We start from the raw sequence: 23,505 nt of genomic DNA on the forward strand, positions 1-23,505 counted from the left end.
TCTTCGTGAGCAAGCAAGTTGGGTGCACACCCACTAGTTTTCCTTTTGAGCTTTCACACACTTATAGCTCTAAGTGCATCCGTTGCATGGAAATCCCTACTCATTCACATTGATATCTGTTGATGGGCATCTCCATAGCCCTTTGATACGCCGAGTCAATGTGACCATCTCCTCCTTTTTGCCTCAGAACCTCCACCACACTCTATTTCACCTATAGTGCTATATCCATGGCTCACACTCATATATTGCGTGAGAGTTGAAAAAGGTTTGAGAAACTAAGAGTGCGAAAACAATTACTTGGCCAATACCGGGGTTGTGCATGATTTAAATTAGTTGTGTGGGGATGATGGAGCATAGCCAGACTATATGATTTTGTAGGGATAACTTTCTTTGGCCTTGTTATTTCGAAAGTTCATGATTACCTTGCTAGTTTGCTTGAAGTATTATTGTTTTCATGTCAATAGCAAACTATTGTTTTGAATCTTATGGATATGAACATTCATGTCACATGAAAGAAGTTGCAAAGGACGAATATGTTAGGTAGCATTCCACATAAAATATTCAGTCTTTATCACTTCCCTACTCGAGGACGAGCAGGAGTTAAGCTTGGGGATGCTTGATACGTCTCCAACGTATCTATAATTTTTGATGGTTCCATGCTATTATCTTGTCAACTTTGGATGTTTTGTATGCATTTTATATCTTTTTTTGGACTAACCTATTACCTCAGTGCCAAGTGCCAGTTCCTGCTTTTTCTGTGTTTTTGACCTTTTTCATAGGAGAATATTAAACGGAGTCCAAACAGAATAAAATCTCCGGAATGATTCTTCCCAGGATAGAAGATACGCAGGGAACTTGAGAACCAAGGCAAAGGCTCCCGGGGGAGGCCACAAGCCCCCTAGGTTCGGCCTGGGGGCGCCTAGCAGGCTTGTGGGCCCCCCGTGGCTCCTTTGCCCTACTTCTTCCGCCTATAAATCCCCGAAAAATCTGAAACCACGGGAGAGAGCCACAATTTTTTTTACTCCGCCCCAAGCTTCTGTCTCCGCAAGATCCCATCTGGGGCACGTTCTGGTGCCCTGCCGGAGGGGGGATTCAGACACTGCGGGCTTCTTCATCAACACCATTGCCTCTCCGATGATGCGTGAGTAGTTCACCACAGACCTTCGGGTCCATAGCTAGTAGCTAGATGGCTTCTTCTCTCTCTTGGATTTTCAATACAAAGTTCTCCATGATCTTCATGGAGATCTATCCGATGTAATCTTCTTTTGCGGTGTGTTTGTCGAGATCCGATGAATTGTGGATTTATGATTAGATTATCTATGAATGTTATTTGAGTTTCCTCTGATCTCTTATATGCATGATTTCGTATCATTGTAATTCTCTTCGAGTTGTGGGTTTTGTTTGGCCAACTTGATCTATAATTCTTTTAATGGGAGAAGTACTTGGTTTTGGGTTCATACCATGTGGTGTCCTCACCCAGTGATAGAAGGGGTAGTGAGGCATGCATGGTGTTGTTGCCATCAAGGGTAAAAAGATGGGGTTTATATCTATTGCATGAATTTATCCCTCTAAATCATGTCATCTTGCTTAAGGCGTTACTCTTTTTGTTATGAACTCAATACACTAGATGCATGCTGGATAGCGGTCGATGTGTGGATTAATAGTAGTAGATGCAGAAAGTATCGGTCTACTTGTCTCGGACGTGATGCCTATATGTATGATCATTGCCTTAGATATCATCATGACTTTGCGCGGTTCTATCAATTGCTCGACAGTAATTCGTTCACCCACCGTAATATTTGTTATCATGAGAGAAGCCTCTAGTGAACACTATGGCCCCCAGGTCTACTTCACTTCATATTTTCAGCTCTACACTTTCACTTTGTTGCATTTTCCGCCTTCAGATCTCACCTTGCAATCAATCGTGAAGGGATTGACAAACCCTTTATAGCATTGGGTGCAAGTTTGTTTGTTTTTGCGCAGGTACTTTGGAAACTTGCCTTGATACTCCTACTGGATTGATACCTTGGTTCTCAAACTGAGGGAAATACTTAGTGCTATTGTGCTGCATCACCCGTTCCTCTTCAAGGGAAAAACCAACGCAAGCTCAAGAGGTAGCACTCACCCAAAACTTGAAAACTTCAATCACACAAAACTTAAACACAAACTCGTCATATCATTAGCATAAGAAAACAAACCACCACCTTTTTAGGTATTGTAGTAAACTTAATTTACATTTAGATTGATGTTATATTACTGTATTCTCACTTCTCCATGGCTCGTACCCCCCGATACTAACCATAGTTTCATCAAAATAAGCAATCAACACAACAAAAACAGAATCTGTGAAAAACAGAACAGTCTGTAGCAATATGTATATTTCGTATACCTATGCTATCCTGAAAATTACGAAACAAATTATGACAATTAGGAAATTTGTATACCAATCATCAGCAAAAAGAATCAACTCAATAGCACTCTCTATATAGAAATAAGAAATGATTTCGTGAGTGCAAAGTTTCTATCTTTTTCAGCATGATCAAACAACTATCACCCAAACTAATCATAAAGGCTTTACTTGGCACATTATTTTTATAATACAATGGAATTTTACAAGGGGATAATTATTTTTGCGAGAAACTTCCATGAAAAATTCTACATTGTTTCCATGAGCATGAACACAAGTGTTGAAGGTCGACCCTCACTTCCGCAATGCATCACCTTTCAATCGCTTCTCTTTTTGAAAAAGTTCTAAGTTCCCCTCTATATTTTTTTTGTTTTTAAACTATATAAAATAACTCAACAGAAATAAATGACGCTCTAAAACTTACGGGTTGTCTCCCAGGCAGCGCTTTCTTTAAAGCCATTAAGCTAGGCATAAAGTGCTCAAGTAATGGATCCACCCGGATCCCAAGGTATATCAAAGCCAATTTTAATTAACAATGATTTGTAATTTAGTAGTGAGCACAAGGTAACATATATCATTCAATGACGAAGTCTAACTCTCTTCCTATGCATTGGCATGTCATAAAAGAACAATTCATGCACATCAAGTAAAGGCCAATACATAGCATAAGCAGTTTCTTGCAATTTTATCGTATTGGAAACATAGAGAGGTGGAGATGTAGTTCCTCTCTCATAATAATTGCAAGTAGGAGCATCAAGCACATGCATATTGTATTCAGCAAAATCATCATGTGTAATAGTAGAAGTCAACCCATCTATGTAATCCCTAATAAGAGCAAACTTCTCCGATGTAGTGTATGAGTCGAAGAGTTCAAAAGATAATAGGACTATCATAAGTGGGTGCGACAGCAACAATTTCATGTTTAACATAAGGAACTATAGCAAGTTCATCTTCATAAGCATCATTCATATTGGCATCATGGCCACAAGCATAGCAAGCATCAAGTTCATCAAAAATGGATATTTCAAACGAATCCAAGGGATCATAGCAATCAACATAGCATTCATCCTTCGGTAAGAATGAAGGGAAATTAAACAATGTATGAGTCGAAGAGTTACTCTCATTAGAAGGTGGGCACGGGTAGCTAGTCCGCTCTTCCTCCTTTTGTTCTTCGCTCTCCTCATCATCTTTTTCATCTAATGAGCTCACGGTTTCAACATTTTCTTCTTCCAAGTATCCTGCAAAATATTAGTCTATTCTTGGGCAGCGAAGAATTTCTTCATAAATCAATAAATATGGGCATTATATTCATAATTAGTATAACAATAACGAAGCATAGCCAAATTTTCAGATCGGTAAACAACATCATCATTATCATCACACTTTTTAAACAGAGCTTCAATTTCATAAGCACCCATAAAAGCAACAAACTCTTCTATTTGTTCCACATCATAGTAATCATATATACCATTAGCATAAGAAGCCAAGGTTTCATTAGCATTAAATTTGCAAGAAAAGGGAAGGTGTTTAGCCTTCATCCTAGAGCAACAAGTAATATCATATCTCAAGCATAGATCCCGAGCATACCATTTCAACATATGAATTTGATCCCATAATAGTTTCCCTTTTTGAGTCAAGCGATAATCCCTAAAGTATTCACGTTGATCCAACGTGTATCCCATTATATAATTGAATGGGGTTTTCTCAGGATTATTAAAGAAGTGCATAATATTTTCCACATAACGAGCATCGAGGGTTTTAGGAGGTTCCCCATCTCCATGAGTAGCAAGTACACCTAATGTTTTTGGTATTTCGTGTTCCATATCCATAACTAAAGATAGAGAACAACTTAGAATAGCAAATAAATCTACATAGTGATAAAGCAAACAAGCACACACGAGAATATTCACCCCACACAATCTCTCCCCGGCAACGGCGCCAGAAAAAGGTCTTGATAACCCACAAGTATAGGGGATCAATTGTAGCATTTCTCGATAAGTAAGAGTGTCGAACCCAACGAGGAGCTAAAGGAAGCACAAATATTCCCTCAAGTTCTATCGTCCACCGATACAACTCTACGCACACTTTACGTTCGCTTTACCTAGAACAAGTATGAAACTAGAAGTACTTTGTAGGTGTGATAGAATAGGTTTGCAAGATAATAAAGAACACGTAAATAAAAACTAGGGGCTGTTTAGATAAAGAAACAATTACATTAGTTTAACGAGTGTGGAAAAGTGGTGGTAGGAGTTGTGGAATTGTCCCTAAGCAATTGACTACGTTACTAGACCGATAGCAAGTTTTATGTGGGAGAGGCCATGCTACTGAAAAGACCTTTCAACGGCGCCAGAAACATGCTGACGGGAGACTGTTCTTGTCTTGATACTCCTCAGCAACGGCACCAGGAATCCTTCTGCTACGGCTACACCTTAAGGGACTTCCTAGGCAAATATGCAAAGGATTTCCCCCGTGGCCTTGGAGCCTTGCGTTGGTGTTCCCTCGAAGCGGAAAGGGTGATGTAGCGCAGCGGTGGTAAGTATTTCCCTCAGTTTCGAGAACCAAGGTATCGATCCAGTGAAGGAGTATCACAAGTGCCTGCACAAACACAAAAAGCTAGCTCCCAACGCTATGAAGGGGTTGTCAATCCCTTATAGATTGTTTGCCAAGTGAGAACTGAAAGCAACAAAGTAACAAAGCAAAGTAAAAGCGAAGTGGAAACGATAGGTGTGTATAGACCCGGGGGCCGTAGTGTTTACTAGTGGCTTCTCTCATGAAAGCAAGTAAACGGTGGGTGAACAAATTACTGTCGAGAAATTGATAGAACCACGCAAAGTCGTGACGTCATCTATGGCAATGATTATATCTATAGGCATCACGTCCAAAACAAGTAGACCGATACTTTTTGCATCTTCTACTATTACTCCACACGTCGAGCGCTATCCAACATGCATCTAGTGTATTAAGTCCAAAAGAACAGAGTAACGCCTTAAGCAAGATGACATGATGTTGATGGACAATCTCATATCTACGACAAAGCCCACCTTGTTACCCTTGATGGCAACTACACGATGTGTGCCTTGCTGCCCCCTACTGTCACTGGGAAAGGTCACCACACGGTAAGAACCCAAAACCAAGCACTTCTCCCATTGCAAGAATCATAGATATAGTTGGCCAAACAAAACCCAAGACTCGGAGAGACTTACAAGGATATCAAATCATGCATATAAGAAATCAGCAAAGACTCAAATATATATCATAGATAATCTGATCACAAGTCCACAATTCATCGGATCTCGACAAACACACCGCCAAAGAGGATTACATCGGATAGATCTCCATGAAGATCATGGAGAACTTTGTATTGAAGATCCAAGAGAGACAAGAAGCCATCTAGCTACTAACTACGGACCCGTAGGTCTAAAGTGAACTACTCACGAGTCATTGGAGGGGCGATGATGTTGATGTAGAAGCCCTCCAACTCCAAAGTCCCCTCCGGCAGGGCACCGGGAAGGGTCTCTAGATGAGATCTCGCGGAAACGGAAGCTTGCGGCGGCGGAAAAGTGTTTTCGAGGATTCCCTGATTTTTTTTGTATTTTAGAGAATATATAGGCGAAGGAGCTAGGTCAGGGGGGCTCCAGGGAGGCCACAATCCTGCTGGCCGTCGCCCCTGGTGGCGGATAGGGGGCTTGTGGGCCCCGTGTAGCCCTCCTGGCTTGGCCCTCAAGCCCCCTGATCTTCTTTTGTTCGAGAAAATTTTATTTCGGGGATTTTATTCCGTTTGGACTCCGTTCCAAAATCAGATCTGAAAAGAGCCAAAAACATAGAAAAAACAGGAACTGTCACTTGGCACTGAATTAATAAGTTAGTCCCAAAAATGATATAAAAGGTACATAAAACATCCAAAGATGACAAGATAACAACATGAAACTATCAAAAATTGTAGATACGTTTGAGACGTATCAAGCATCCCCAAGATTAACTCCTTCTCGTCCTCGAGTAGGGAAGTGATAAAGAATGAAATTTTGATGCTTTCATGCTACCTAGCATATATGTCCTTTGTAACTCCTCTTATGTGACGTGAGTGTTCAGATCCATTAGATTCAAAACAATAGTTTGCTATTGATGTGGAAACAATAATAATTCAAACCAACTAGCAAGGTAATCAAGAATCTTCAAAATAACAAGGCCAAAAGAAAGTTATCCCTACAAAAGCATATAGTTTGTCTATGCTCTATCATCATTGCACAACGAATTTAAATCATGCACAACCCCGGTATTGGCCAAGTAATTGTTTTCACACCTTTACTTTCTCAAACCTTTTCAACTCTCATGCAATACATCAGCGTGAGTCATGGTTTTAGCACTATAAGTGGTGTGGAGTGTGGTGGAGGTTGCAAGACAAAAAAGAGGAGAAGATGGTCACATTAACTAGGCATATCAATGAGCTGTGGAGATGCTCATCAATAGATATCAATGTGAATGAGTAGGGATTGCCATACAAATGATGCACTAGAGCTAAGAGTATGTGAAAGCTCTTAAATAAAACTAGTGGGTGTGCATCCAACTTGCTTGCTCACGAAGACCTAAGGCAATTTTGAGGAAGCCTGTCATTGGAATATACAAGCTAAGTTATATAATGAAAATTTCCCACTAGCTATATGGTGGTGACAAAACAAGAGACTCTCAATCATGAAGATCATGGTGCTTAATATGCACAAGTGTGGAAAAGTGGTAGCATTGTCCCTTCTCTCTTTTTCTCTCATTTTTTTATATTTTTTTTGGTGGGCTCTTTGGCCTCTTTTTTTTTATTTTGGTGGGCATCTTTGGCCTATTTTATTTCCTCACATGGTACAATGCTCCATCAATGATGATCATCACACTTTCAACTCAAAACTTAGAGCAACGATGACTCTATATGGAATGCCTTTGGTAGTGTACTGTGACAATGATCTAGCATGGCATAGACATTAATGGAAACATCATGCTAGCTATCTTACGATCATGCAATGGAAATGTAGACGTGGTGGCACAAGTCATGGTGGTAGTTGCATGGCAATATATCTCGGAATGACTTTGAAAAAGCCATAGTAGGTAGGTATGGTAGCTGTTTTGAGGGAGGCTAATGGTGGGTTTTGTGCACCGGCGAAAGTTGCACGGCACTAAGAAGATAGTGATGGTGGAAGGTGAAAGTGCATCTAAACCATGGGCTCAACATTAGTCATGAAGAACTCATATACTTGTTGCAAAAGTTTTATTAGTAATCGAAACAAAGCATTTAATGCATACTCCTAGGGGAAGGGTTGGTAGGTATAAACCATCGCGCGATCCCGACCACCACGCAAAGGATGACAATCAATAGACTAATCATGCTCAGATTTCATCACATAGCGGTTCACCATACGTGCATGCTACGGGAATCACTAACTTCAACACAAGTATTTCTAGATCCACAACACCTTACTAGCATAACTTCAAAATTACCATAACCACAACTCAAAACTAATTGAGATGAATCAAACTTCTCTAACTATTCAATGCACATGAAGGTGGAAGTTTTCGTATCCCTTTGTATAACTACCCCTTTTGAGACTACTTTCAAAGCATAGATCAACTACCAAGCCACGCATCGCCGTGCTCTAAAAGATATAAGTGAAGCACATAGAGCAAAAGTATCTAGCTCAAAAGATTATAAGTGAAGCACATGTGAGCTGAATTATCTACCAAAGGATATAAGTGAAGCTCGACAAAATCACGGTGAGTGCATGTCTCTCTCTCTAGGTGTGCAGGAAGGATGATTGTGACACAACAAAAATAAAAGACTCCTACAATAGAAGACGCTCCAAGCAAAAACACATAACATGTGGTGAATAAAAATATAGCCCCAAGTAACGTTACCGATGGATTGAAGACGAGAGAGGGGGTGCCTTCCCGGGGCATCCCCAAGCTTAGGCTTTTACGGCATCCTTGAATCTCTTGGGGTGCCTTGGGCATCCCCAAGCTGGAGCTCTTGCCACTCTTTATTTCTTTGTCCATAAGAACTTCACCCAAAACTTGTAAACTTCACAACACGAATCTTAAACAGAAACTCGTGATAACATTAGTATAAGAAAGCAAACCACCACTTCCTTAGGTACTGTAGCAAACTTAAATTCTACTTATGCTGATGTTGGGTTACTGTATTTTCAATCTTCCATGGCTAATACCCCCGATACTATCCATAGTTTCATCAAAATAAGCAACCAACACAACAAAAACAGAATCTGTTAACAGCAGACCAGTCTGTAGAAATCTATATACTTCGTATACTTCTGGTACTTCAAAAATTCTGAACAATTACGACAGTCTGAAGAATTTGCGTAGAAATCAGCAGAAAAAAGAATCAACTCAAAAACTCTTACAGACAAAAAATGAAAATTCTTTTTGTGAGAAGAAAGTTTCTGTCTTTTCCAGCATGACCAAACGATCATCCCCAAGACTAATCATAACGGTTTTGCTTGGCACAAACGCAAAAAGAAACACAAAAAACACAATCATAACAGAATTATGAAAGTGTGGAAAACACAAAACAGAAAGAAAAATGATAGATTCGTTGGGTTGCCTCCCAACAAGCGCTTTTGTTTAACGCCCTTAGCTAGGCGAAAGGTGATGGAATCACGTATAGTCATCTTTGGTGCTCAAACCATAAGTAGCCCTCATCATAGATTCATAAGGCAATCTTATTTTATTTCTAGGAAAGTACTTCATGCCCTTCTTTAAAGGAAATTGAAATCTAATATTCCCTTCCTTCATATCGATGATAGCACCAATAGTCCTTAGGAAAGGTCTACCAAGAATAATGACATGAAGGATTGCAATCTATGTCAAGCACAATGAAATCCACGGGTACATAGTTCTTATTTGCAACAATAAGAACATCATCGATCCTTCCCATGGGTTTCTTGAAAGTAGAATCCGCAAGATGCAAATTAAGAGAACACTCTTCAATCTCATGAAAACCAAGAATATCACATAAAAACTTTGGAATCGCGGAAACACTAGCACCCAAATCACATAAAGCATTGCACTCATAGTTTTGATCTTGATTTTGATAGTAGGTTCCCACTCATCATGCAGTTTTCTAGGTATGGAGACTTCTAATTCGATCTTCTCTTCAAGAGATTTCATCATAGCATCTACGATATGCGCGGTAAAAGCTTTGCTTTGGCTATAAGCATGTGGAGAGTTTACAATGGATTGAATCAAAGAAATGCATTCAAACAAGGAGCAATTATCATAATTGAATTCCTTGAAATCCAAAGTGGGAGTTTCATTACTACCCAAAATTTTGATTTCTTCTACTCCACTCTCCACACCTTTATCATCAAGATAGGTGGACTCCGAATCATTGGGGCAGTTTTCAACCAAAGTGGATTCATATCCAGCCCCTCCATCAATAGGTTTGACACACAAAAACAAAGATTCAAGAGGAGACACACCAATCACTTTAAGATCTTCGTGATTTGCATCACTAGAACGCACCCTTTTAAACCATTCACGCCTAGCGCGAATTTGGGTGGTTCTTTCTTTGCTCTCATTCACGAAGACACGCATAGCTTTCAAAGTTTCATCCAAGTTGACCTTGGGAGGAGCACATCTAACTTTCAAAGCATCAATATCACAAGACATCCTATCAACGCTCTTAGCCAAATCGTCTATTTTGAGTAGTTTTTCCTCTATGGACGCATTGAAAATCATTTGAGAGTTGATGAACTCTTTGATATTACTCTCTAAATCAGAGGGGTAATTTGTTGTGATTTCCATAAGTGTTGTTGTAGGAATTTCCATAGTTGTTAGAGGAGTTACTAGGAAAAGGCCTAGGAACATAGTTTCCTCTAAAAGCATTGTTATTGCCAAAATTGTTCCTACCAACAAAATTCACGTCCAAACTAGCGTTGCTACTCTCAGTCAAGGAAGATAGTGGCATGTCATTAGGATCTACAGTAGCGTTTCTACTAGCAACCAAATTCATCAACTCGTCCATCTTAGCACTAAGCGAGTTAATTTCTTCTATAGCGCGTACCTTTTTGCTAGCAGGTGACCTTTCAGTGTGCCACTGAGAGTAGTTGGTCATGATATTGTCTAGGAGTTTTGTAGCGTCTCCTAACATGATTTCCATGAACGTTCCACCTGAGGCGGAGTCCAAGATATTGCGAGAAGCGAAATTCAAGCCAGCATAAAAGATTTGTATAATCATCCACAAACTCAAGCCATGAGCGGGACAATTTCTAATCATAAGCTTCATCCTCTCCCAAGATTGTGCAACGTGTTCATGATCAAGTTGCTTGAAATTCATGATATCGTTACGTAAGGAGATGATCTTAGCCGGCGGAAAATACTTGGATATGTAAGCATCTTTGCACTTATCCCAAGAATCGATACTATTTTGTAGGCAAAGAAGAAAACCAAGTTTTTGCGCGATCTCGCAACGAGAAAGGAAAAAGCTTCAACTTAATCACATAATTATCCACATCTCTTTTCTTTTGCATATCACAAAGCTCAATGAAGGTATTGAGATGGGATGCAGCATCTTCACTAGGAAGGCCAGAGAATTGCTCTTTCATAACAAGATTCAGCAAAGCTACGTTGATTTCATATGATTCCGCACTAGTGGCGGGAGCAATCGGAGTACTAATAAAATCATTATTATTAGTGCTCGAGAAGTCGCAAAGTTTGGTGTTTTCAGCCATGATGACTTCAAAAAACAAACAAGCACACAACCAAGCAAGAAAACCGGCAAAGGAAAATGGCAAAAAGGCAAAAGGCAAAAGAAAACGGCAAAGGAGAAAGGCAAATGAAAACGGCAAATGTGAAGTGGGGGAGAGGAAAATGAGAGGCAACTGGCAAAAAAGTAAATGCAAGAGATGAGTTTGTGAGACCTACTTGGATAGATCTCTCCTTCCCCGGCAACGGCGCGAGAAATACTTCTGCTACTGCAAGAAAAGACCTTCCAACGGCGCCAGAAACGTGCTGACGGGAGACTTTTCTTGTCTTGCTACTCCTCAGGAACGGCACCAGGAATCCTTCTGCTACGGCTACGACTTAAGGGACTTCCTAGGCAAATATGCAAAGGAATTCCCCGGTGGCCTTGGAGCCTTGTGTTGGTGTTCCCTCGAAGAGGAAAGGGTGATGTAGCGCAGCGGTGGTAAGTATTTCCCTCAGTTTTGAGAACCAAGGTATCGATCCAGTGAAGGAGTATCACAAGTTCCTGCACAAACACAAAAAGCTTGCTCCCAACGCTATGAAGGGATTGTCAATCCCTTATAAATTGTTTTCCAAGTGAGAACTGAAAGCAACAAAGTAACAAAGCGAAGTGGAAACGATAGGTGTGAATAGACCCAGGGGCCGTAGTGTTTACTAGTGGCTTTTCTTAGGAAAGCAAGTAGACGGCGGGTGAACAAATTACTGTCGAGCAATTGATAGAACCGCGCAAAGTCGTGACGTCATCTATGGCAATGATTATATCTATAGGAATCACGTCCAAAACAAGTAGACCGATACTTTCTGCATCTACTACTATTACTCCACACGTCGACCGCTATCCAGCATGCATCTAGTGTATTTAGTCCAAAAGAACAGAGTAACGCCTTAAGCAAGATGACATGATGTAGATGGACACTCTCATATCTACGACAAAGCCCACCTTGTTACCCTTGATGGCAACTACACGATGTGTGCCTTGCTGCCCCTACTGTCACTGGGAAAGGTGACCACACGGTAAGAACCCAAAACCAAGCACTTCTCCCATTGCAAGAATCATAGATCTAGTTGGCCAAACAAAACCCAAGACTCGGAGAGACTTACAAGGATATCAAATCATGCATATAAGAAATCAGCAAAGACTCAAATATATATCATAGATAATCTGATCACAAATCCACAATTTATCGGATCTCGACAAACGGAAGCTTGCAGCGACGGAAAAGTGTTTTTGAGGATTCCCTGATTTTTTTTCTGTATTTTAGGGAATATATAGGCGAAGGAGCTAGGTCAGGGGGCGCCAGGGAGGCCACAAGCCTGCTGGCCGCTGCCCCCCTAGTGGCGGATAGGGGGCTTGTGGGCCCCCTGTAGCCCTCCTGACTTGGCCCTCAAATCCCCTGATCTTCTTCCGTTCGGGAAAATTTATTTCGGGGATTTTATTCCGTTTGGACTCCGTTCCAAAATCAGATATGAAAAGAGCCAAAAACACAGAAAAAACAGGAACTGGCACTTGGCACCGAATTAATAAGTTAGTCCCAAAAAAGATATAAAAGGTACATAAAACATCCAAAGATGACAAGATAACAACATGAAATCATAAAAAATTATAGATACGTTTGAGACGTATCAGGCCACTGCTAGCATGTCATCCCTTACATGGAATTCTATGCACTTATGATTGGAACTATTAGCAAGCATCCGTAACTACTAACATTCATTAAGGCAAAACCCAACCATAGCAATAAGATATATTGGTCCCCCTTCAATCCCGTATGCATCAATTTCTATGCTAGGCTGAAGCTTCTGTCACCCTTGCCCTCCAATACATAGTCCTATCAACATACTACTAACTCTATGGTGTGATCCACGCGCGCGCTCATATGATGGGAACCAAAGGACAAAAACATAACCACAAGCAAATTAGACCAATCATAGCAATTCATCAATCACCGATAGGACAACGAAAATCTACTCAGACATCATAGGATGGCAACACATCATTGGATAATAGTATGAAGCATAAAGCACCATGTTCAAGTAGAGGGTACAGCGGGTTGCGGGAGAGTGGACCGCTGAATATAGATGGGGGAAGGTGATGGAGGTCTTGGTGAAGATGATAGAGGTGTTGGTGTAGATCGTCGTCACACGATGATGTCCCAGGCGGCGTTCCGGCGCTGCCGGGAGAGAGGGGGAGAGAGCCCCCCTTCTTCTTCTTATTCCTTGCCCTCCTCCCTAGATGGGAGAAGGGTTTCCCCTCTGGTCCTTGGTCTCCATGGCGGCGGAGGGTCGAGAGCCCCTCCAAGATTGGTTCTCTCTCTCTCTCTCTCTCTCTCTCTCTCTGTGTGTGTGTGTGTGTGTGTGTGTGTGTGTGTGTGTGTCCTTCTGTTTCTGCGCTCCCCGATTCTGGCCTTTCACCATTCCTTAAATTCCCGGAGCTCCGTAACTCCAATTGAGGTGTCCTTTTAACATGATTTTCTTCCGGATATTAGCTTTCTTGCGGCGAAAGAAGGGCCCCAACCGCCTTAGGGGTTGGTCACGAGTCTGCCAGGCGCGCCTGGGGGGGTAGGGCGCGCCTTTTGGACTCGTGACCCCCTCGGGCATCGTTTCGCGTTGATTCTTCTTCCCAAAAATCATAAATATTTCAAAACAAATCCCCGTAGGTTTTTTTATTGCGTTTGGACTTTGTTTGGTATGGATATTCTGTGAAACAAAAAACATGCAACAAACAGGAACTGACACTGGGCACTGGATCAATATGTTAGTCCCAAAAATAGTATAAAAAGTTGCCAAAAGTATACGAAAGTTGTAGAATATTGGCATGAAACAATCAAAAATTATAGATACGACGGAGACATATCAACGTCCGGGATCTCATCCGGGACTCCGAACAATTTTCGGTTACCATCACACATAACTCATTAATACCAAATCGTCACCGAACCTTAAGTGTGCAGACCCTGCGGGTTTGAGAGCTATGCAGACATGACTGAGACACTCTCCGATCAATAACCAATAGTAGGACCTGGATGTCCATATTGGCTCCTACATATTCTATGAAGATCTTTATCGGTCGAACCACGATGTCAAGGATTCAATCAATCCCGTATACTGTTCCCTTTGTCCATCGATATGTTACTTGCCCGAGATTCGATCGTCGGTATCTCCATACCTAGTTCAATCTCGTTACCGGAAAGTCTCTTTACTCGTTTCATAATAAAATATCCCGTGGCTAACTCTTTAGTCACATTTCTTACAAGCTTGTTGTGATGTTGTCTTACCAAATGGGCCCTGAGATACCTCTCCGTCACACGGAGTGGCAAATCCCAGTCTTGATCCATGCCAACTCAACACACACCCTCAAAGATACCTATATACCACCTTTATAGTCACCCAGTTACATTGCGATGTTTGATACACACAAGGTACTCCTCCGATGTCAGTGAGTTGCATGATCTCATGGTCATAGGAACAGATACTTGACATGTAGAAAACAATAGCAATAAACTGACACGATCATATACTACATTCTTAGTTACCTATCTTGTCCATCACATCATTCTCCTAATGATGTGATCATGTTATCAAATGACAACTCATGTCTATGTATCCACACATGTATTTGAGTTTTTAATCAATACAATTCTAGGCTAGATAATAAACAATTATGATGAACAATGATATGTAATAATAACCACTTTATTATTGCCTCTAGGGCATATTTCCAACAGTCTCCCACTTGCACTAGAGTCAATAATCTAGCTCACATCACTATGTGATTTACATTGTAATGGATATAACACCCATATAGTTCCGGTGTCGATCATGTTTCGCTTGTGGAAGAGGCTTAGTCAATGGGTCTGCAACATTCAGATCCCTGTGCACTTTGCAAATATTTATGTCCTCCTCCTTGATGTAATCGTGGATGGAATTGAAGAGTCACTTTATGTGTCTGGTTCTCTTGTGAAACCTTGGTTCCTTGGCTAGAGCAATCGCACCAGTGTTGTCACAGAATAGAGTTATTGGATCGAGTGCACTGGGCACAACTCCAAGATCTGTCATGAACTCCTTCATCGAGACACCTTCTTTAGCCGCCTCCGAGGCAGCTATGTACTCCGCTTCTCATGTAGAATCACCCAACACGCTTTCCTTGGAACTGCACCAGCTTACCGCTCCCTCGTTGAGAATAAATAAGTATCCGGTTTGAGACTTAGAGTCATCCGGAGAGTGTCAAAGCTTGCATCAACGTAACCCTTTACGACAACCTCTTGATCACCTCCATAAACGAGAACCATTTCCTTAGTCCTTTTAAGGTACTTCAGGGTATTCTTGACCGCTGTCTAGTGTTCCATTCGCGGATCACTTTGAAACCTTCCCGCCATACTTATGTTAAGGCCTACATCAGGTCTTGTGCATAGCATTGTATACATGATATAGCCCATTTCAGAAGCATAGGGGACGAAACTCATCTTTTCTCTATCTTCTGCAGTCATTGGGCATTGAGTCTTACTCAACTTCACACCTTGCAATACAACCAAGAACCCTTTCTTGGAGTGATCTATTTTGAACTTCTTCAAAACTTTGTCAAGGTATGTGTTTTGGGGATATTATACCGCCGTATGACTTGCCCTATGAGGCCAGGTCAAGATGATGGCGGCTCAATGTTCATACTCAAGATGGGCCCTGACATACAAGACAGGAGGCGCTAGGCGGTTTACCAAGGTGAGCCGGCATAGCCCAGGAAATGAAGATGGTGACCCAAGGCCCACAAGGTAGAAGGTCGTCAGGAGTTTCCTTGCTAGAGGAGCAAGGTGAGTTAGAGACATATCGGGTCACGAATCATAAGGTGACCCGAAATCTTGTAAGCCTAGGGTCTCGACCTATATATAAAGGCGAGTCCCTAAGGCCGATAGACTTAAGTTACAAATCGAGAGCTAGGTCATGCGAATCCGCACCCTTGTAACCGATTTCATCATCAATACACACAAAGCGGGACGTAGGCTTTTACCTCCATCGAAGGGTCCTAACCTGGGTAAACTTGTCTCTTGTTCCTGGTCAACCCCTTTGAGTCGCCACATAGTTTCGATGGCCTCATTACTAAGTCCTTTCACGAGGACATCTGTCGTGACAAAACCACAATAGTTGGCGCCCACCATGGGGCGAGCGCACGGTGGAGTTGAGTTCTCAAAGGGAGCCCTTCGAGGGTTCGGGAGCTACGCGGTTGGTCTCATGAACAAGAGCCACCATGGAAAATGTTATATTGACAATTCGAGCTAGGGTCCCGAGGCGGGTTCGATCGAGTCTGGTTACCGGGTCCCCTTCGACAAGCTAGATTCACATCTTCATCGGCAAAATCGATACGCCTGTTACCAAGCCGGACATCTGCACCGACATCGTCGAGCCATCTCAGCTTGCTCAACTCGCCCAGTGTCAGTCGGGCGGCGTCGCATTTTTGTTGGCTTCACGCAAGGGTTCAGCCTCCCGGATGAGCTGACGACTGATGGGGTCACCCATGTTAACTCTGAAGACGAGTCATCCATGGGAGACACGAATTCAATTTTCCCTCTCTATAACCGAGGGCTTGGGGGTTTCCCCGGGGTGGCAATCTCTGAAGGACATCAAGAGCTGCCTCGCCAGGTCACCATCTACATGGCAGGGGCCGTGATACGTCTCAAACGTATCTATAATTTTTGATGGTTTCACGCTGTTATCTTGTCAACTTTGGATGTTTTGTTTACCTTTTATATCTTTTTTGGGACTAACTTATTAATTCAGTGCCAAGCGCCAGTTCCTGTTTTTCTGTGTTTTTGACTCTTTTCGGATCTGATTTTGGAACGGAGTCCAAATGGAATAAAATCCCCGAAATAAATTTTTCCAGAACAGAAGAAGATCGGGAGGTTTGAGGGCCAAGCAAGTGGGCCCACAGGGGGCCCACAAGCCCTGTTGCCGCGACCAGGGGGGAGGCCGCGGCAACCAAGCTTGTGGCCCCCCTAGCGCCCCCCTGCCCTAGGTCTTTGGCCTATAAATTCCCTAAAAATCCAGAAAAAATCAGGGCATCCACGAAAACACTTTTCCGCCGCCGCAAGCTTCCGTTTCCGCGAGATCTCATCTAGAGACCCTTCCCGGTGCCCTGCCGGAGGGGACTTTGGAGTTGGAGGGCTTCTTCATCAACATCATCGCCCCTAAAATGACTCGTGAGTAGTTCACTTCAGACCTACGGGTCCGTAGTTAGTAGCTAGATGGCTTGTTCTCTCTCTTGGATCTTCAATACAAAGTTCTCCATGATCTTCATGGAGATCTATCCGATGTAATCCTCTTTGGCGATGTGTTTGTCGAGATCCGATGAATTGTGGATTTTTGATCAGATTATCTATGATATATATTTGAGTCTTTGCTGATTTCTTATATGCATGATTTGATATCCTTGTAAGTCTCTCCGAGTCTTGATTTTTGTTTGGCCAACTAGATCTATGATTCTTGCAATTGGAGAAGTGCTTGGTTTTGGGTTCATACCGTGTGGTGACCTTTCCCAGTGAGAGAAGGGGCAGCAAGGCACGCATCATGTTGTTGCCATCAAGGGTAACATGATGGGCTTTTATCGTAGATATGAGATTGTCCATCTACATCATGTCATCTTGCTTAAGGCATTACTCTGTTCTCATGAACTTAATACACTAGATGCATGCCGGATAGCGGTCGACGTGTGGAGTAATAGTAGTAGATGCAGAAAGTATCGGTCTACTAGTTTTGGATGTGATGCCTATAGATAAAATCATTGCCATAGATAACGTCATGACTTTGGGCGGTTCTATCAATTGCTCGACAGTAATTCGTTCACCCACCATCTACTTGCTTTCATGAGAGAAGCCACTAGTGAACACTACGGCCCCCGGGTCTATTCACACATATCGTTTCCACTTTCGCTTTTACTTTGCTTTGTTACTTTGTTGCTTTAAGTTCTCACTTGGCAAACAATCTATAAGGGATTGACAACCCCTTCACCACGTTGGGTGCAAGCTCTTTGTGTTTGTGAAGGTACTTGCGATAATCCTTCACTGGATCGATACCTTGGTTCTCAAAACTAAGGGAAATACTTACTGCCGCTGTGCTACATCACCCTTTCCGCGTCGATGGAACACCAACACAAGGCTCCAAGGCCACGGGGGAATCCTTTGCATATTTGCCAAGGAAGTCCCTAAAGGCGTAGTCGTAGCAGAAGGATTCCTGGTGCCGTTGCTAAGGAGTATCAAGACAAGAATAGTCTCCCGTCAGCACGCTTGTTTCTGGCGCCGTTGGAAGGTCCTTTGTTGCAGTAGCAGAAGTATTTCTGGCGCCGTTGCCGGGGAAGGAAAGATCTATCCAAGTAGGTCTCACAAAATCATCTCTTGCATTTTTTTGCCAGTTGCCTCTCGTTTTCCTCTCCCCCACTTCACATTTTCCGTTTTCATTTGCCTTTCTCCTTTGCCATTTTCTTTTGCCTTTTGCCTTTTTGCTGTCTTCCTTTGCCGTTCTCTTTTGCCCGCTTCACTCGCTTTCTTCCTGCTCGTTCTTGTGTGGGATAGTCCATCAATGGCTAGACCCACTACTCCAAACGATACCCTTGAGAACGAAGTTCTCAATTTCGGGCAGAATGAGGAAGAAAATTTAAAGGACGCTTGGTACAGGATTTGCAATGCTCAAAGTAGATCCACTCGTAAGCAATCCACTACCGTGCTTCTTCGCAGTTTTTATGTTGGAATCTCTACTTGGAATAGGTATATTCTTGATACCATCGTAGGCGAGAATTTTTTGGGGAGCCATACTGTTGACTCCTATGGAGCTATCATGAATTTGGTAGGCTCACCCCTGCTCATGGTTAATGGAACTACCTTAACCTTGGAACACGTGATGCAAAGGCTTGACGCTATTGAAAACAAAATTGCCACAGTTGAACTTATTGAGGGTTTGGATAGAAAGATCTACAATCAAATTACCCAGTACGGATCCAAAGTGGGAAATGTTTTGAAAAAATTAAGGGAGAAGGAACCTATAGTTAATGATTCTTCTAGAATTGGCAAACTAGAAGATCTCATAACCAACTTGGGTTCCGCTTTCGCCGCTGTGCAAAATACTCCAAATCTCACTCTCAAAAAGACCGTCAAGTCTGTTTTTGTTCCTAAAGCTAGTGGTGAGTCGTGCAATAAAGATGAATATCTTAAGATGATAAATGATCACACTACTTATGGTTTGAGCACCAAAGATGACTATACGTGATTCCATCACCTTTTGCCTAGCTAAGGGCGTTAAACAATAGCGCTTGTTGGGATGCAACCCAACGAATCTATACTTTTTCTTTCTGTTTTGTGTTTTCCACACTTTCATCATTCTGTTATGATTGTGTTTTTTGTGTATCTTTTTGCGTTTGTGCCAAGCAAAGCCGTTATGATTAGTCTTGGGGATGATCGTTTGGTCATGCTGGAAAAGACAGAAACGTTTTGCTCACGAAATTCATTTTTTTATGTAAGAACTTTTGAGTTGATCCTTTTTGCTGCTGATTGCTACACAAATTCTTCAGACTTTCGTAATTTTTCAGAATGTTTGAAGTACCAGAAGTATACGAAGTATACAGATTGCTACAGACTGGTCTGCTGTTAAGAGATTCTGTTTTTGTTGTGTTGGTTGCTTATTTTGATGAAACTATGGATAGTATCGGGGGGTATTAGCCAAGGAAGATTGAAAATACAGTAACCCAACATCAACATAAGTAGAATTTAAGTTTACTACAGTACCTAAGGAAGTGGTGGTTTGCTTTCTTATACTAATGTTATCACGAGTTTTTGTTTAAGTTTCGTGTTGTGAAGTTTTCAAGTTTTGGGTGAAGTTCTTATGGACAAAAAGATAAAGAGTGGCAAGAGATCAAGTTTGGGGATGCCCAAGGCACCCCAAGATGATTCAAGGATGTCGTAAAAGCCTAAGCTTGGGGATGCCCCGGGAAGGCACCCCTCTTTCATCTTCAATCCATCGGTAACGTTACTTGGGGCTATATATTTATTCACCACATGTTATGTGTTTTGCTTGGAGCATCTTGTATCGTAGGAGTCTTTTATTTTTGTTGTGTCACAATCATCCTTGCTGCACACCTAGAGAGAGAGACATGCACTCACCGTGATTTTGTCGAGCTTCACTTATATCTTTTGGTTAGACAATTCAGCTCACTTGTGCTTCACTTATATCTTTTAGAGCACGGCGGTGCGTGGCTTGGTAGTTGATGTATGCTATGAAAGTAGTCTCGAAAGGGGTAGCTATCCAAAGGGTTATGAAAACATCCACATTCATGTGCATTGAATAGTTAGAGAAGTTTGATTCATCTCAATTAGTTTTGAGTTGTGGTTATGGTAATATTGAAGTTATATTAGTAAGGTGTTGTGGATCTAGAAATACTTGTGTTGAAATTAGTGATTCCCGTAGCATGCACGTATGGTGACCCGCTATGTGATGAAGTCTGAGCATGATAAGTCTATTGATTTTCATCCTTTGTGTGGCGGTCGGGATCGCGCGATGGTTTATACCTACCAACCCTTCCCCTAGGAGTATGCGTTGAATGCTTTGTTTCGATTACTAATAAAACTTTTGCAACAAATATATGAGTTCTTCATGACTAACGTTGAGTCCATGGTTTAGATGCACTTTCACCTTCCACCATCACTATCTTCTTAGTGCCGTGCAACTTTCGCCGGTGCACAAAACCCACCATTAGCCTCCCTCAAAACAGCCACCATACCTACCTACTATGGCTTTTTCAAAGTCATTCCAAGATATATTGCGATACAACTACCACCATGATATGTGCCACCACGTCTACATTGCCATTGCATGATCGTAAGATAGCTAGCATGATGTTTCCATTAATGTCCATGCCATGCTAAGATCATTGTCATGGTACACTACCGAAGGCATTCCATATAGAGTCATTATTGCTCTAAGTTTTGAGTTGTAAGTGTGATGATCATCATTGATGGAGCATTGTCCCATGTGAGGAAATAAAAGAGGCCAAAGATGCCCACCAAAATATAAAAATATAAAAAGAGGCCAAAGAGCCCATTTAAAAAAATGAGAGAAAAAGAGAGAAGGGACAATGCTACCACCTTTCCACACTTGTGCATATTAAGCACCATGATCTTCATGATTGAGAGTCTCTCGTTTTGTCACAACCATATAGCTAGTGGGAAATTTTCATTATATAACTTGGCTTGTATATTCCAATGACAGGCTTCCTGAAAATTGCCTTAGGTCTTCGTGAGCAAGCAAGTTGGATGCACACCCACTAGTTTTCTTTAAGAGCTTTCACACACTCTTAGCTCTAGTGCATCATTTGTATGGCAATCCCTACTCATTCACATTGATACCTATTGATGAGCATCTCCACAGCTCATTGATATGCCTAGTTAATGTGACCATCTTCTCCTTGTTTGTCTTGCAACCTCCACCACACTCCACACCACTTATAGTGCTAAAACCATGGCTCATGCTCATGTATTTCATGAGAGTTGAAAAGGTTTGAGAAAGTAAAGGTGTGAAAACAATTACTTGGCCAATACCGGGGTTGTGCATGATTTAAATGCGTTGTGCAATGATGATAGAGCATAGCCAGACTATATGATTTTGTAGGGATAACTTTCTTTTGGCCTTGTTATTTTGAAAGTTCATGATTACCTTGCTAGTTTGCTTGAAGTATTATTGTCTCCACGTCAATAGCAAACTATTGTTTTGAATCTAATGGATCTGAACATTCACGTCACATAAGAGGAGTTACAAAGGACATCTATGCTAGGTAGCATGAAAGAATCAAAAATTCATTCTTTATCACTTCCCTACTCGAGGATGAGCAGGAGTTAAGCTTGGGGATGCTTGATACGTCTCAAACGTATCTATAATTTTTGATGGTTTCACGCTGTTATCTTTTCAACTTTGGATGTTTTGTTTACCTTTTATATCTTTTTTGGGACTAACTTATTAATTCAGTGGCGAGCGCCAGTTCCTGTTTTTTCTGTGTTTTTGACTCTTTTCAGATCTGATTTTGGAACGGAGTCCAAACGGAATAACACCCGAAATAAAATTTTCAAGAATGGAAGAATATCGGGAGGCTTGAGGGCCAAGCAAGTGGGCCCACAGGGGGCCCACAAGCCCTGTTGCTGCGGCCAGGGGGCAGGTCGCGGCAACCAAGCTTGTGGACCCCCTGGCGCTCCCCTGCCCTAGGTCTTTGGCCTATAAATTCCCTAAAAATCAAGAAAAAAATCAGGGCATCCACGAAAACACTTTTCCGCCGCCGCAAGCTTCCGTTTCCGCGAGATGTCATCTGGAGACCCTTCCCGGTGCCCTGCCGGAGGGGACTTTGGAGTTGGAGGGCTTCTTCATCAACATCATCGCCCCTCCAATGACTCGTGAGTAGTTCACTTTAGACCTACGGGTCCGTAGTTAGTATCTAGATGGCTTCTTCTCTCTCTTGGATCTTCAATATAAAGTTCTCCATGATCTTCATGGAGATCTATTCGATGTAATCCTCTTTGGCAGTGTGTTTGTCGAGATCCGATGAATTGTGGATTTGTGATCAGATTATCTATGATATATATTTGAGTCTTTGCTGATATATTATGTGCATGATTTGATATCCTTGTAAGTCTCTCCGAGTCTTGGGTTTTGTTTGGCCAACTAGATCTATGATTCTTGCAATGGGAGAAGTGCTTGGTTTTGGGTTCCTACCGTGTGGTGACCTTTCCCAGTGACAGAAGGGGCAGCAAGGCACGCATCGTGTTGTTCCCATCAAGGGTAACAAGATGGGCTTTTATCGTAGATATGAGATTGTCCATCTACACCATGTCATCTTGCTTAAGGCATTACTATGTTCTCATGAACTTAATACACTAGATGCATGTTGGATAGCGGTCTACGTGTGGAGTAATAGTAGTAGATGCAGAAAGTATCGATCTACTTGTTTTAGATGTGATGCCTATAGATATAATCATTGCCATAGATAACGTCACGACTTTGCGCGGTTCTATCAATTTCTCGACAGTAATTCGTTCACCCACCGTGTACTTGCTTTCATGAGAGAAGCCACTAGTGAACACTACGGCCCCCGGGTCTATTCACACCTATCGTTTCCACTTTCGCTTTTACTTTGCTTTGTTACTTTGTTGCTTTCAGTTATCACTTGGCAAACAATCTATAAGGGATTGACAACCCCTTCATAGCGTTGGGTGCAAGCTCTTTGTGTTTGTGCAGGTACTTGCGATAATCCTTCACTGGATCGATACCTTGGTTCTCAAAACTGAGGGAAATACTTACCGCCGCTGTGCTACATCACCCTTTCCGCTTCGAGGGAACAC

Source organism: Hordeum vulgare, chromosome 7H (genome assembly GCF_904849725.1).
Source record: "Hordeum vulgare subsp. vulgare chromosome 7H, MorexV3_pseudomolecules_assembly, whole genome shotgun sequence".
Classification (NCBI taxonomy): Eukaryota; Viridiplantae; Streptophyta; class Magnoliopsida; order Poales; family Poaceae; genus Hordeum; species Hordeum vulgare.